We start from the raw sequence: 14,508 nt of genomic DNA, 5'->3' as shown, positions 1-14,508 counted from the left end.
TCTGCGAACATGTCGCGAACGAACGGGAGAAAAAAAGTGGGATGGTGGGGAAGGGAAGCCCGGGGGAGTAATTGACTTTGAGATTCGACCCGAATCTCCACCTCGGAGGACAAATCGGAGTGTCGAAATGTCAATATTTGTCGCGGCGTTTTATCACGAGAGGCCCGTCATATTTCCAAAATCTCAATGGAGATGCGTTGCGCGCGCGGGCTCGATATATTGATTTTGTTTATAGACAAAGCTGTTTTTGTCATGTCTCCGTTACGAGCGACGCGTCAATTTTTGGGACGCGAATTTCGACGCGATCGCGACTTCCCCGACGATCCCCAGTTCCCGAAATCCCGGCCAAGCAGAGCAAACGACGCACCGAGCCATCGGAGATTTTAATGTGCGTTAATTAATCGCGACGTAACTTGGGCGTTCGTGACGATTAATCGGCGGCGTAATGTAGCCCTAATTAATCGCGCGGGCAGGTGACTCGTATCGCGCATTATTACTCACGAATAAACGTGTTTCGTCGATATATAACGTATATTAATGATCTCATATATTAGGCTAGGCACGCGTGCGGGGGAGCGTTCCGAAATGACGACTGTTTGCACTGCCGCGGCGCCGCGCATGCCGGGTCTTTAAATATACCCATCGCGTTCTGTAACGTGCAACGGCGAAGTTTATATCTCGGATCATCAGTCTCGGATGATCGGTGTTAACGAGGTCTGTTACAATAGAGCAATAGTCGTCGAGCTTTCCGCTAAGACGACTGACTGAAGGGAGGGGGCGGGAGAGTATTAAGGCCGTAGAGAGATGCCAGTGATTGTTCCGAAATTACGACGAACCCATCGTTAACTCCTAACTTGCGAGGGGTCGCCTTCCGCGCTGATTAACTTTTAATGATCTTAGATTAAGCTCCTCTACCTATATAGTATTGCCCCTCCGTTACATATTTACAAATAAATTTATTAACGTGCCGTATCGTAAAACACCGGAACAAAAAAATAATCTGATAAGCCGGGATTAAAGCATCGGGTTTTATGATTTATGCTTATTTTAGTGCCAAGCGTAGAGTTTTGCGAGGGAAACATCACGCGACTCGAATAAAATAGGCGCGCTAGGGAAGGTCGAACGGAAAACGTTAATAAGCTTACGGGATATAAACGTAATACCTGTTGTATTAGGCCGCCACAAGAGGTATAAAGCCACGCGTTCGAACACGCTCAAAGCATGTTTCTCCTAATATTGTATCTCGAATCGCGCACGAATATTTCTGTAAAATATTAGGGGGGAAAAAAAGAGGAAGCGCAGCGGAACATTTCGTGCGCACGGAGGAAAGTGGTTTTGGGTTATACACGTTTATGTGATAAACGTTTCCGTTGTACTCCTGGCGGCAACGCGGTCGCACCTATTTAGCCGTTGCACGAAAGCGATTGTATATATTCAAGCGATATTTCGAGCATATAATTAACCAGATGAAGCCGCCGCAACGTGCGAAAGCAATTCAAATGTTTGACTTCAAATTAATCGTGGGCGTCACGCACCACGGGTGAATCGACCTGATTAACCCGCGTTCGCGCCGAAAACGTTTCGTTTATGACTGATGTCAAAGACCAGCTGGCCGATTTGACGCACGCGAAGAAAATATCTCGTTCGTGAGACATACGTAGTATTTTAACGATCTATATTAAAAGGTACGAATATAACAATGTTCGAAGTCGATATTACGTTTTAGATCTTGTAAAATGTTCTGAAATAACTTTCCATGTATTCTATGTATTTCGAAACTTTTTGTACAATATAGAACGGATACAGAGCTTACCTTACGGTTACGTTACAAAAACAGCTTGCAAAAACGGGGGATAAAAGTTAATTCGGCGGCCCAAGTTCTTGCCCAAGATACGATCGGGCATCTAAGCGTATTTTCTTTCTTAATTAATTTCTCCTCGTTATTCAAACTTTCGGAGAACGGTCTGTAATCTCGCCGGATGCCGGATCTCTGAAATACGATACAAAACGAGACGTAATCGTATACCGTATCAAAAAGAAGGGAGGCAAGTTTGCCAGCACATCGCAGGGAGATAATATTAATAATTCATAAGACGCCCGGTGTGTGACTTCCCAAACATAGAAATTGAGGCGGTTGTGGAAGTTTCTGCAAAGTTGGTTGTTAATCTATGTTTGGATATGAGATTTGGAGTATATGCTCGACACATTTTCCGTAATAGCCGCGAAAGCGCCAAATGATTAATACATTTTGCACAGCGGTGTTAATGAGTGCCCGAGTAGGCCGTGACCCGTGGCCGCTGATTTCACAAAGGATTCCTGGGTTTGACTTCAAATAGCGGACGCGGAAAAAAGTTCGTTAACGTTACGTGTGACGTTACAAATGATACCACGCTCCGCATAACCGTTGCCGCGTACATAGGAGAGAGTTAATACGGGGAAAAAGGTGAACGTAAATCTTTTTTTTTTTTTTTATTTCTCTCGCGTGCGTGAATGCGCGTGCGTTTGTGCGTCTAATTGGAAACGGTAATGACACTCCGAAAAAGATAATAGAAACGTTGCGTGTCTCTGCAGCTGATAATTATCGACCGGCGGCGGTTGCGCGAGAGAGCCGTGTGCTCGGGCTGCTGTACATAGTCGCCGAAAAAAAAAGATCGGCTAATTAACGTTCGCGCGACCTCGCGCGCGCCATGAAACGAAAACGAGATTTGCGTAAGCAAGCAGGGAAGTATACGTGGAGTGTGGTGTATATACGGCTTAAAGCGAACTCCTTGCCGATAGTTAATTATTGGCGGGCAGAACTGATTTGCAAGTACGTCGTTTATAATCCACTTAAGCTCTGATCGAATCCTGGCTGGTCTCGGGGACAACGGATAGACGTGGCTTCCATAGCCGACGTAGGTCGCATAGTCGATCCTCGGCATTGCGCGTAATTACGCGCTCCGTTTACGATCCTCTGTGCGTCAAACATTGTGGGACGTTTTGAAAATAAAATAGAAAGAGAGAAAGAGAGAGGTATAAAGAAGCTATCTTTTGCACGTAATGAACATTGGAATAAAACTGATTATTTTTCACTTAATTGTCGTTAATAATCTTCAAACGGTTGTGTGAGTCCTCGTCAAATACTAATAAAGATTCTCTCATCTCCTACCGTAAACTATACTTTACTTTTTGAACGAGATTTGGACTCTCGTACGTTATATTACACTTTGTCGAGCGATTCGGCGAGAAACAATCGGCGTAGAACGAGGATCTCCAAACTTCTCAAGCGTGTCGGTTGCAACTTTAAGACCCAGAGGATTATTATACTCGGATAATCGGATCTCGTTCAAATAGACGAAGAATCTCTGTCTGTATACGAAAGAGAACGTACGGACGGCGGAAAGGAGGAGCCGGAGACTAGAAAAGCGGTCAGGTCGCGTTTGTAAATCGAAGATTGGAAGTCACTGTGCGAGCGGGTCTTCTCGACAACCCCCCGCGAAAGGGAAAGAGTTCTTTTGCGGTGAGGTACCCGCGGGGGCGTATCCTTTAAAATTCAAGTCGTTTCGAGTCCACCGCATTGTCACTTCGGGCGTGTTGCCCCATCCGTATCCGCTCGATAAACGTGTTACGATTACGAGACACTGGGAATACGTGAGAAGGCGATGCATAAACGACGCGAGATATTCGATTCCGCGTATAGTTTAATGGATCCGTGCGAGTAGGGCGCCATAACGCGAGAAAAAGAGAATTACGTGAATATACGAGAGCACGGAGGCGCGACAGCGCGCAAAAAAATCGCGCGGTTGGGCATAAAACGACGGGAATGGCCGATACAATGGCCGCGTCGATTTCTATTTTTCGCATAATTCCATTACGCGATGCACCCACTCTTTACTACGTATGATATAATAATTCCGTTATGTGAAAACCGTTAATCGTTTTTGCGCATTAATCGCCGCCCGTGGAAAAAAAATTCGACGTCGCGTATATCGTGTATTTTTCGAATAACGTCTCTGTCACATTACGCGTGCAATAAAGTAAATTAAAACGAAAATATATAAAATCAGACATATGTATCGTATACGCAGTGCGCGAAGTTTCGTGACAAGTTTCGGTTCGGAAATACACTCGAGAATTGCAATGTGGAATGACGGCTCTCATTACAAACTTTTAAATTATCCCACGAGGAGAGGAGCAGGAAGAATCCCTATATATAACGTCCGGTATTCATGAAAACTATCGATTCGTCAGCTATTCATTCACCTCTCTCCGTCAATGTTACAAATCCCTTTTGACTTTCAACATCGAGCGTATAACCGCGTTACGATAAAAATATTCGCGGTCGCGTTATAAAAATCCTACCGTGTGTTCTTAGAGTAATCTCGTCTCAGAGAACCGTATATTAAAAGCAATAAGGATATTCCGAATCCGGACTGGACTTAATCGCGGTATTCTTCCCGGAGACAATTTCAACGCTGGATTCTCTTGATTCGCGTTCGTTTTTATTCGTCTCGCGTTTACTCGCGTCTTAAATTATCCATTACATTTCTGTTATACGACATTTCCTCCACTCGCATTCCATCTCGTAGAATTTCTCGGGTCTCGGCATAAGGAAGCGAGCTCTCGAGCGATCTGCTCATTCTCTCGGGCTGTAACCTCGTGAACATCCTGTCTAAAATCCTCTAATAAGAGATTGCACGGTGGATCAGAATCAAAAGACTTGAAGAACTTCAATCTGTACATTATTACGCGCGTATTACGTACACATCCTTTAAATATTCCGCATATTTTTAGCTCTAAAGTAGACACAAAGAGTGCATAGGTATCTATCGATTTTACCGTCAGAAAATAATCTCGGAGTATTTCAACGTCTCTCCTCGTGTAAGAGCGCGGGAGAAGAAGCGCGAAAGCGCACTAAATGAAAATTCGTCATTGACCAGAGAGATCATAAATTCACTGCGGACTGTTTCGGTTACGCAGAATTGCACTTCAATATCATCTTCTTACACGAGATATTAAATTCACGATTTTCCACAACCTCAGCATAAAGCCCAAACGCTGAAAAGGTTAATACCGACTCTTCGCAAATCGATCCCCCTCGCGCTCGTGTTCTATTTTCTCCCCATTGTATTTTCAAGTATCGAGCAAGCCCGCATTTTTTTTTTCACCAGGTGAATAAGTCGCGACTTACTACTGGCGTGCGTCGTTTTTCGCTTCGGGCGAAGTTATACCCGTTCCCGGGAACGCGCTCTACGGAGGGACGAGAAAACCCGCATATAGAAATATCCACGTCTCCTCCAGAGTCTCAGGGAGACCGAGGCTAATTTCTTCTTGTCCCGCTATATCTCTGATGTATCTTCTTATCCATCCGAGTTACGTTTACATTATATTATGCCAGAGCTTGATCCCTATTTCTCATGAAACATTCACCACGCGATTGTCACGATGCTCCCGCGCTCGCGTTTTTCATACCCGCGCGCGATCTTATTCTTCTCGTAAGTGCATACATAAAGGCTCGTAAACGTTCACCGCGCGTCCGGGTTAATCGGCGAACAAAGTATCTCCAATGGTTCCAGCATTATTTCGCGCTGCGTCAAACGAAGCGACTGACGGGCGTTGTACTTAATAAAAATTTTTCCATGCACGATACCCACGCACACACGTTTCACCGCGTAACCCTCCCTCTCGCTACCCTCGTTTCTTTCGCGCGCAATAAGTCCCCTAAATCTCACGACGAGAGTTCTTATAGAAATAACGAGATACGACCTTTCCGAGCTAATTTCGAGCTAATTTTTGTCTCGCTTTCTGTAGCTTACCACGCTTTTTTTCTCTTTTTTTCTCTTTCTCTCTCTCTTTCGTTCATTTTCTCCGCCATTTTCTTCCCTTTTTCGGTCATTGACCGTGAAGAGAGCACCGCGAAAACTCGCCGTAGAACGAAAGCGAACAATGTTAAATCGCCCGTAAAAATTCCAATAGTAATTGGCCTCTAAACTATTCTCTCAGCACTTCTTGACTTTCCGATGCGTCGCGGCGCGTCTTTCAATCTCTTCTTATGCCCGTACTTTTAATGAAAACAGCGCGTTGATACTGGTCGTCCAAAGTTCTTTTTCGTTAAGTTTATGTTCTCGTTACGTGCAGCTGTTAAAATCGGACTGTGATCGCTTCTATCGTTCGTAACAATTACGGCATTTAATATATAAAGAACATCGTACATGTCAAACTCGTGTATTTAACTCGTATATTTAAGTATTAAGACGAGAAATGTAAGTGGGCGTCGAGAAGCAACTTACATTTCTCGTCTCAGATATATCAGCTGAATTTTTAGAAAAAAAGCACAGCGCACGCAAAAAGAACGGAGCCCCTGCACCTTCTTAAGGATCGAAACGGGCTTTAAGGTCTTCCTAAGTCTTTTCTCCGCTCTCGCTGCCGCCGCTATCGACAGCGAAAAGAGGCTGATCGCTGCGGGGGAGGGTTAGTTTTCCCCGGTCGCCCGCACGAAAATGAGTTCAATTCCTCGATTTATCGACAAGACGGGGCGGATCGATCGACCCTACCGACCTCCAGTCTCAAAGCTTGTTCGCGCCGCGGTTAAAATCCGCCTCGGAATTTCGGGACTGCTCTGCTGGTACTTTTGCTCTCCTCGCTTCGGCTCACAGGTAGCAATTCCTCAAAGCGAAAGATCTAACAATCGAGCGACGTATCCGACTTTATCCGGTTCATCTGTTTTCTTTTTCTCTTTTTTTTTTGTTTTTTTTTTTGCGAATAATTTTCTCGATTAACAACGGGCACACGTGCATTTTAGATTTAATTCTAATACGAATTCTAATAAGAGCTTCCGTGATTGGCGAATTTTGTCGTAAATATCGTTGAAATTTCGAGAGATATTACTAGATGCGGTAAGCAAATAAGCGCTTCAGAGCCTACCAGCCTCGCATTTTCATCCAGCCGGCGGCGATTCTTTTACTAGATTTAGGATGATTCACTTTTCCTGTATACGCGTCGTCTTACATATCGACCGCTCAAATTCCGCTATAGTTTCCTATCTTCGATCCCTGCATATGCAACACACGTATCCGTCCCACGTTTCCGATATCTCGTTCCGATAAAACAATATAAGTATCGCAAAACCACATCCCGATCGCGCGCCGATCCGTGACGATCGGATTCGATCGCATCGCGCTGCTTATTTTCCGAAGTAACTTACTTTTCCAAGTAACAACGTTATCTGTCAGTCTTTATGCGACCGGTAAATATCGCGCGCGACGTTGCGTGCTCGAATATAATCGGATATTCGATGTTTCCGACAAAACGGTATACATTCGCGAGGTATCGATGTTATAGTTTCTGTCTCACAGAGAGATATACACAAACCGGTAGTTTCGTCGCAATTGACCATACTTTTTTTCGACAATAAGCTTAACCACGCGTTACATTTTCGGTTTGACGATTCTGACTGCCGACTATTATAGTGCCATTTTTCATTTTCACTCCACGGATGAGCAGATTCAGGTGATCGGCACCACTTTGAGATAAATATAACATAGGATCGCGTTCCAATTCTGGGAATCCATATAACAGGCGGAAAAACATTGCACTCTTTATTGCCGTCGTAGTAAATTAGTCACATTGTACTAACAGCAAACTATTAAAAATGTCAGTTTTATTTGTTAAATTTGCAAATTATTTCGCTAAAAGTTATTGATTCTTATTCTTTCATTGAGATAGGTAATTTTGTTGCAGCAGCAAAATGCATTTAATAAAGGGAAACTATTTTCATGTAACTGCAAAGAACCATGAAGAAATTTGCTCTGGAGGAGCATTTTTATTTTATTAATGAAATGAGTTTTGTTTGTAATAATTAGTTACAATTATAAATCTGATCGCTTTCGTAGGAAATCGTAAAACGGCCACGGCTCCAGCGTCAAATATGTTAGGTCAACGATTCTTTGGACGAAAATTTATATGCTGCCTGCTGCTTTATTATCATTACTGTATATTCTTGCGCGAATATCGATCGGGACAGTCTCGCGAGTGGTACAAACCTCGCGAGGTCGACACGCGGCTGCCGATCCGTAACGGAAGGTCGACCTCGCAAACGAAGCTATATGGCCGTCGGTATTCGCGTCGCCATCAAAGAAGCCATCCGGACGTAAAAGCAGTAGAAAATTTGCTGTTTACGACGACACAGGCAAAGCCTGTCGTCGCGGAAGCTTCTCCTCTCGATGCGGGTTTTCTTCTCTCGGCGAGCGCGCGCGCGCGCGCGAGAATACTTGTGCAAGTACCCCGTCCTACCCTTTCTCCACGTAATATCGTCGTTACGACGCGCGTAATCGTACAAAAGATCGCATTCTCTCCGGTGTACTCGTGATCACAATGCCGTGAGAGACCGGAAGAAAGGAAAATTTAGATGAAAATTGGAGAGCGGGATTTTAGCGTGACCTTGCTGCGAATCTCGTCTATCGACGCGGTCGGTGAAACACCGCGGCGGTTGTAAAATCCCGGGGAACGAAAATTTCGATTCTAACGACGTTAAACACAATCAATCGAGTGCCGCGCGGCACGGCGGGACGCAACGGGACGGATTTGAAGAAGCGATGCGTGTAGCGACGACACGCGAGCGAACATCAGAGTTCGATTTTTACGCAACGCATTGCACAGGTGAATTTAGCGTAGCTTTATGGCGGAAGAGAGAGAGAGAGAGAGAGAGAGAGAGAGAGAGAGAGAGAGAGAGAGAGAGAGAGAGAGAGAGAGAAATTGAAATTTACGCTATTCACAGATGTACATATAATCCAGCGGAAACTGAATCTCATTTTGCGGCGGCGAAAATTAAAAACCATCGGTCTATTAGATATCGCCGAACCGTGTCTTTCCGTTACCTCATCGCGCGGAACATGAAATATTTTTATTTTTACTTATGCCGACGAGAGAAGTTTTTCGTCGCTTGACGTCGTGCGCGCACATTTAACACGGGCCCCGGGAGAAATACGTATGTCCGCGACGATATTTCACCCGCGAAAATAATTCGATATCGGTAAGCGTAAGTTTAGAAAAATGTTACGCTTACCGTCGACCCCCCCTCCCCCCCAACCCCGGGCGTTTTAGCACAAGCGTATCCCCGTTATAAACGAGTACGCGATCACATTCGGCTGATCGATAACGCTTTTGCTTGCCCGGAAGGAGACCGTGTCCCCGTGTCGCGTGATTTTTCCTTACTAGATACGACTAGATATCTCAGGACAGCCTCTTTTGATACACAAATATCTCCCGCTTGTCGCTGTGCTCGGTATTTTCATTACATATTCCCGCCCGACATGGACAAATGCGATCGATCAACGGTCCTAATAATAGCGGTAGATTCGCGTTCGTTCCATTTGCATACAAAAAGCGAGAAAAAAGACGGCCAACCCGAAAACAAGATGCGAAGTAGCATTCACATTGCGGCGGTTGGTGGAATGTCGAAGAATCGAACAATCCTATATACTCACGCGAGTTTCTATGGGGAATTTACAGATTCTAATGAATTAACTCGTGAAATACGTCACTAATGGAATATTCAGATGTGACGCAAAAAAGTTTTAACAAATGCGTCTCTGTTACGTATTACAAAGAAAATTTTGCATCTATCTCCATGTGACGTTATTAAAGTGATCCATTAATCAAAACATGAATTGTCTCATCCCATCACGTCTCTGTGCATTCCTCTCTCTTTTCTACTTCTTTTTTTTGCTTTATCCACTCACTATTAGAGAAACAAACACATGTGTAACGTAAATAAACCCAATTCGTACCGTAACTATGTTTGATTAACGTAAAATCAAATATAAAACTTTGTTTCGCTAAATAACTAACAATAATGACTTTTTAATTCGACTATAAACTGGCTATTTTTATTTAATATAATTGTCGTGAATATGAAAGCAGTAAAAAGTATTTCAGAAACCTGACACAATGTCATGTCATGGCTAGAGGGATATTTTTGAAATACTTTTCACTGCTTTCATGACTTATTATTAGATTCACAAAAAACCAAAATCAATGGTCGAAACGTTGCGTCGTGACAGTTATATTAAATGAAGGTAGCCAGTTTGGTCGAATTAACAAATCATTATTATATCGTAAAATCCAGATCAAAAATAGGATACGTATCCTATTTTTGATCTGGATTTTACGTTACATTATCTATATAAAAGTATCTACCTATAAAAAGTAGGATATGTATTATAAATAAAACTGAATAACATATGTATGTATATCCATCGTACCTTTATATAGCACAGATAATTTTTAAATTTTTCTAAGCATTCGTTATTAACATCTATTCCCGAGAAAGGATATAGTTATAAATATTTGCGTTTTAAAAACAGTCGTTATATAAAAGTTATATATAAAAGAAAATGTTTTAACAGGTCTTTTCGGTGCTATTATCGCATGGACCATCTACAAGGTTAAACGGATACTCGAGAGAGGAGAGGCGTGTGCTTGATCTTGTTGGAGTAGATCACCGTGCCTGCGGTGACATTTTTAGATTATCGCAATATGAGGAGGCTGGTGTAGGGCAAACCGCGAACGTCATGAACGCTTAGCGCGTCAACAGGTAGGACCCTCCTTCTTTCTACCTGCTCGACCTCATTCTTCCCGAGCCCTCGCAAATTTATTCCGATTATTTCATTTGTCTCACCGTACGAGAGCCGTTCCGCATACATCGTCGGGCAGTTGACTAAAATGACAAAAAGCTCGAAAATGTTGAGTATGACAAAATATATATTTACCTACCATTTACGTCCGTATTTTGCTCGTATTTTGTAATCCGCTTACAATTAGTCGTAATTTCGTTGATCTTTCAATTGCGATTAATGTTTGCTCGTGTGAAATATTAATAATACTAATATGAAAAGCGAATGGAATTTATGAAGGGCCCGAAAGGATGAAATTACGTAATGTTTATCCTGAGGTATTTTGTCCCGTGATGACAATGCCTCGTGCCCTTTTTTCGGGGCTCTCACGAGCGGCGTGCTTTCCCACGTAAATATGCGTCTTCCATGAGGACATAAGGTGGCTCGGAATAAGAGGGTAGGTGGTGGACAGAATAGAGTAAGATGGGGCAAGGCAAGGTAAAGTAGATAGGTAAAAGAGTGATGGGTGGGTAGATAGGGTCACGCTTCGTCTGGTCCTTCGTGAGATTGCACACCGTGACCAACAAAGTACCACGGTTTACGGGGTATAACTCGCCAAGCGGTTGGAGAGGGTATAAGACTGGATGAGAGTAGAGAGCGGCGGATACGGAAAGAGGAAGCGAAGAGTATGAAAGTCGGAGGAGCTGAAATAGCAGAGCTATCGCGGAACAGGATGGTACGGGTGGATGTCGCGCGAGCGAGAGAGCAACGCGATTAAAAGGTCGCGTTGTCCCGCGAGAGAGAAAGAGTTGGTAAGAGGATAAGAAACATACGGAAAAAATAGAGAAACTGGAGGAAACGCAAGAGACAACGAAGACTGGTGAGGGGCGAGCGTAAAAACGAAGCGGAATGAAAGGGAAAAAAAAGGTCAGGTTTGAAAAGGAGATGATAAAATCGAAGAAAAATGCTCGGTTAGGATGATTGCGTTGCATCTAGGAAAGTTGAAATTATAAACATGACGATATTTTCCTCGAAGAGCGAAGAACGCGATAGAGGAGACAGAAAGACGTAGAACGGTTGGGAAGTTGAAAAATCTGGGCAACATAAAGAGAGAAGGGAGAGTGGGGGGGGAGGGGGAGTAAGGAAAGAGACGGTCGGAAGGACTGAAGCGAAAAGGAGAAAGATATTAGAGCTTAGAGCCTTACCGCCTTGTGTACAGTCGCTCCGATAACAATAGTAGTGATGCAGCTTCTCGCCAGCTTCTCAAGGGGAACGAGCTTTAAAGCATTCCGTTTGGAGAGCTTTTCTTGCGCCCCGTATCAGAGTCGGTCAAATTCAACTGCGGTCAAAGAGAATGCAACGCTCGGGTGCCGTCGATGGTGGCCAGCCGATGTATATCTATCGATGTATGTATTTCTCCATGTATGTACCTATACAAAAGCTGAAAGTATCTTCCGTGCCGTTGGAAATCCAACCCGAGCGATACGATCGTTCATTATTCGGCACACTATATCCGAATAGTTGAAAAAAATAAAGGGTAAAAATACATCCGGCTACACACAGACAATACATTCGCGATATATATATATTGTAAACCTCACAGTTTCTCTCTCTCTCTTCTCTCTCTCTCTCTCTCTCTCTCTCTCTCTCTCTTACCTTCTCTTCTTCTCTTTCTCTCCATTTCTTTCTCTATACTTGAGATATAAATTATACCGGCGCCACTTTCCGCAACGTTCGAAAAGCTATTGATATCGCAAATTCCGGTATGATTTATATCGATGGGATAAGCAAAAACGAGCAAACCCCGAGTAGCTACCTTTCACGCCACGCCATCCAGTTTGGTCCTTCGCCTCTTAACAAGCGGAGCTTCATCTTAAGCAACATTAATTTTATCCTGAAACGAAATGGAGGCAGCGAAATAAAATAAACGGAGATGAAAAAGCGAAATGTCGCCTATCGAGAGAGAGTAGATCGGAGATTTAATTAATCCAATTAAACGCGCGCTTCTCAGACTCTAATGTATTTACAAACTTTGAGGAACTTATGATCGACCGTGAGAGATGCACCGGCGTTAATTAAAACTGCGCTAACGAAATCGTTAACCTCAATTAACACGTAGATAGTATATAAGACGATCTAAAATGGAACACGTTAAGAGCCATTTTTTCCAACGACTTTCTTTATCAATCTTCTTCTCCGGCTGCTTTGTCTTATATAATATGATGCCTCATGATTCTTTTTATATAATCCTTATATAAGTCGAAAACTTATTGCAAAAAATTAGTTATATGTGTTAACCTTAATATATATTAACCCCGATGTATATATATATATATCCCTAATTATTTTTTATGTTATTTATTATATTTTATGTATCTTCTCTCTCTCTCATTAAAATCAAAAGAAACTGTGTTTTAAAATAATGTCACGTATAATTCTGAACATTATGTATTGGGTTGTAAGTTGTAAGTAGTAATGCTTTTCATTAAAATTTTTAGGACTCTGAAACAAAGGCCGGTATTCATAAGTTATTTAAGACCGTCTTAAGTTCAATCTTAAGATGTCATGAACCAATCACAGAGCCGCATTAGCGTCTTAAGACGTTACTTAAGACGATCTTGAAAACTATGAATACCGGCCTAAATAATTCTTTGCTTTGTTACAAATGTATACTTAGCGCGTTTAAATATACATATATTTTTACTATTCTTCCGAGAGAACTGTCTTTTGAAAAATAGATGTTCTAAAGATCTAAATTATTTAAACATTGTCCTAATTAGTCGTAAATGAGTATATAAAATCTACAAAGTGATTATTATTTATGTTTGTATACATATAATTAATTTTGAATTAAATAAAGATTGATTGAGACAATCAAATTGATATTAGTAAAGTTAATTAACGACATTACTCGCATTAAGCAAACACGTAAGTGATATCGATTATACATATTTCGATAACGACAATAAAGTCAACTCGGCAGTGTCTTATCGCGGAATGAAAAATGTTGGCGCGTAAAACGTTGACGCTAAGGGAGAAAATTGTAACGGAATTTTAGCAGTTTCCGGTCACCGCGTACACACTGACAACCTCACTCTTCGAGTTTATTGAATTGTGGGAATAGTTTGAAAATAGTTTGTGTCTCGATAAATTATAACTACCTCGACAAAACGAGTTTCAGTTTGCAAACCTTAACCGTAATTTATATTACCACTAACGACTACCCGGCGCAGTGATATTTCAATCTCGAAGCTTATCGCGTGTGTATTGTATAATTACAATATTAATAATAATAATAGCTTTATTGCTTATATACAATGATTTTTAATAATGAAGCTTTGAAATATGTCGATAACCTTAATCGATAATTAGTCAATTTATTTTGAATGTCAGCAAGAATTAAAGCTGCGAATTTTAAATAGTTTTAATTAAATAACTTTGCATTGCGAATTATATAATTGCATTTCTGAAATCAAATTGAAACTGAAAAGTTATCCGATTAGACGTATTGTAAATTTTTAATTATCGACTTCTCGGAGTATATTATTTTTATATACTTTTGACAGAAAATTTATGAATAACATGAAAGCATGATATAGAATATCAGAACGGAAGGATATTTGGATTAATTTACAGCGGAAATATATATTAATTTTTAAAATATATTTTTGCATCTTTAAACCATAATCGTTATGAGTTTTCACGCGCGCGTACTTCAGATATTCAATTTTTTATTTTTTTTTTCGTCGTCTCGAGGAACAAATGTAGGTACACGACCGTCGCGTTTTAGTCGTTTTACATCTCGACATATTTATTATACTTGATCGAGGATCGCGATGCGACGTCGACACGGTCGATTTTATACGAGCGCGCGCTCCTCGGGTGATTAATCCCAAAGTGGCAAGACGGAAACGAA

General features: G+C 41.9%; 1 long non-coding RNA gene across 10 annotated transcripts in view; it reads left to right on the top strand.

Annotated features, from left to right (window-relative positions):
• The window catches only part of LOC143904244 (uncharacterized), an 82,189-nt gene that overhangs the window by 34,258 nt on the left and 33,423 nt on the right, over positions 1 to 14,508 (top strand). For 4 of the 10 annotated variants that reach the window (XR_013258876.1, XR_013258878.1, XR_013258879.1 and 1 more), the window contains exon 2: positions 10,386 to 10,573. The exons of the other annotated variants lie outside the window; for them this stretch is intronic. This is a non-coding gene — a long non-coding RNA (uncharacterized LOC143904244). The remainder of the gene's footprint in view (positions 1 to 10,385; positions 10,574 to 14,508) is intronic. 10 annotated transcript variants of the gene reach the window in all.

This window comes from Temnothorax americanus, unplaced genomic scaffold (genome assembly GCF_048541705.1).
Source record: "Temnothorax americanus isolate GAGA-0224 unplaced genomic scaffold, ASM4854170v1 Scaffold5, whole genome shotgun sequence".
Taxonomy (NCBI): Eukaryota; Metazoa; Arthropoda; class Insecta; order Hymenoptera; family Formicidae; genus Temnothorax; species Temnothorax americanus.
The sequence above is the reverse complement of the archived record's forward strand: the minus strand, read 5'-3'. Positions and strand labels throughout refer to the sequence as shown.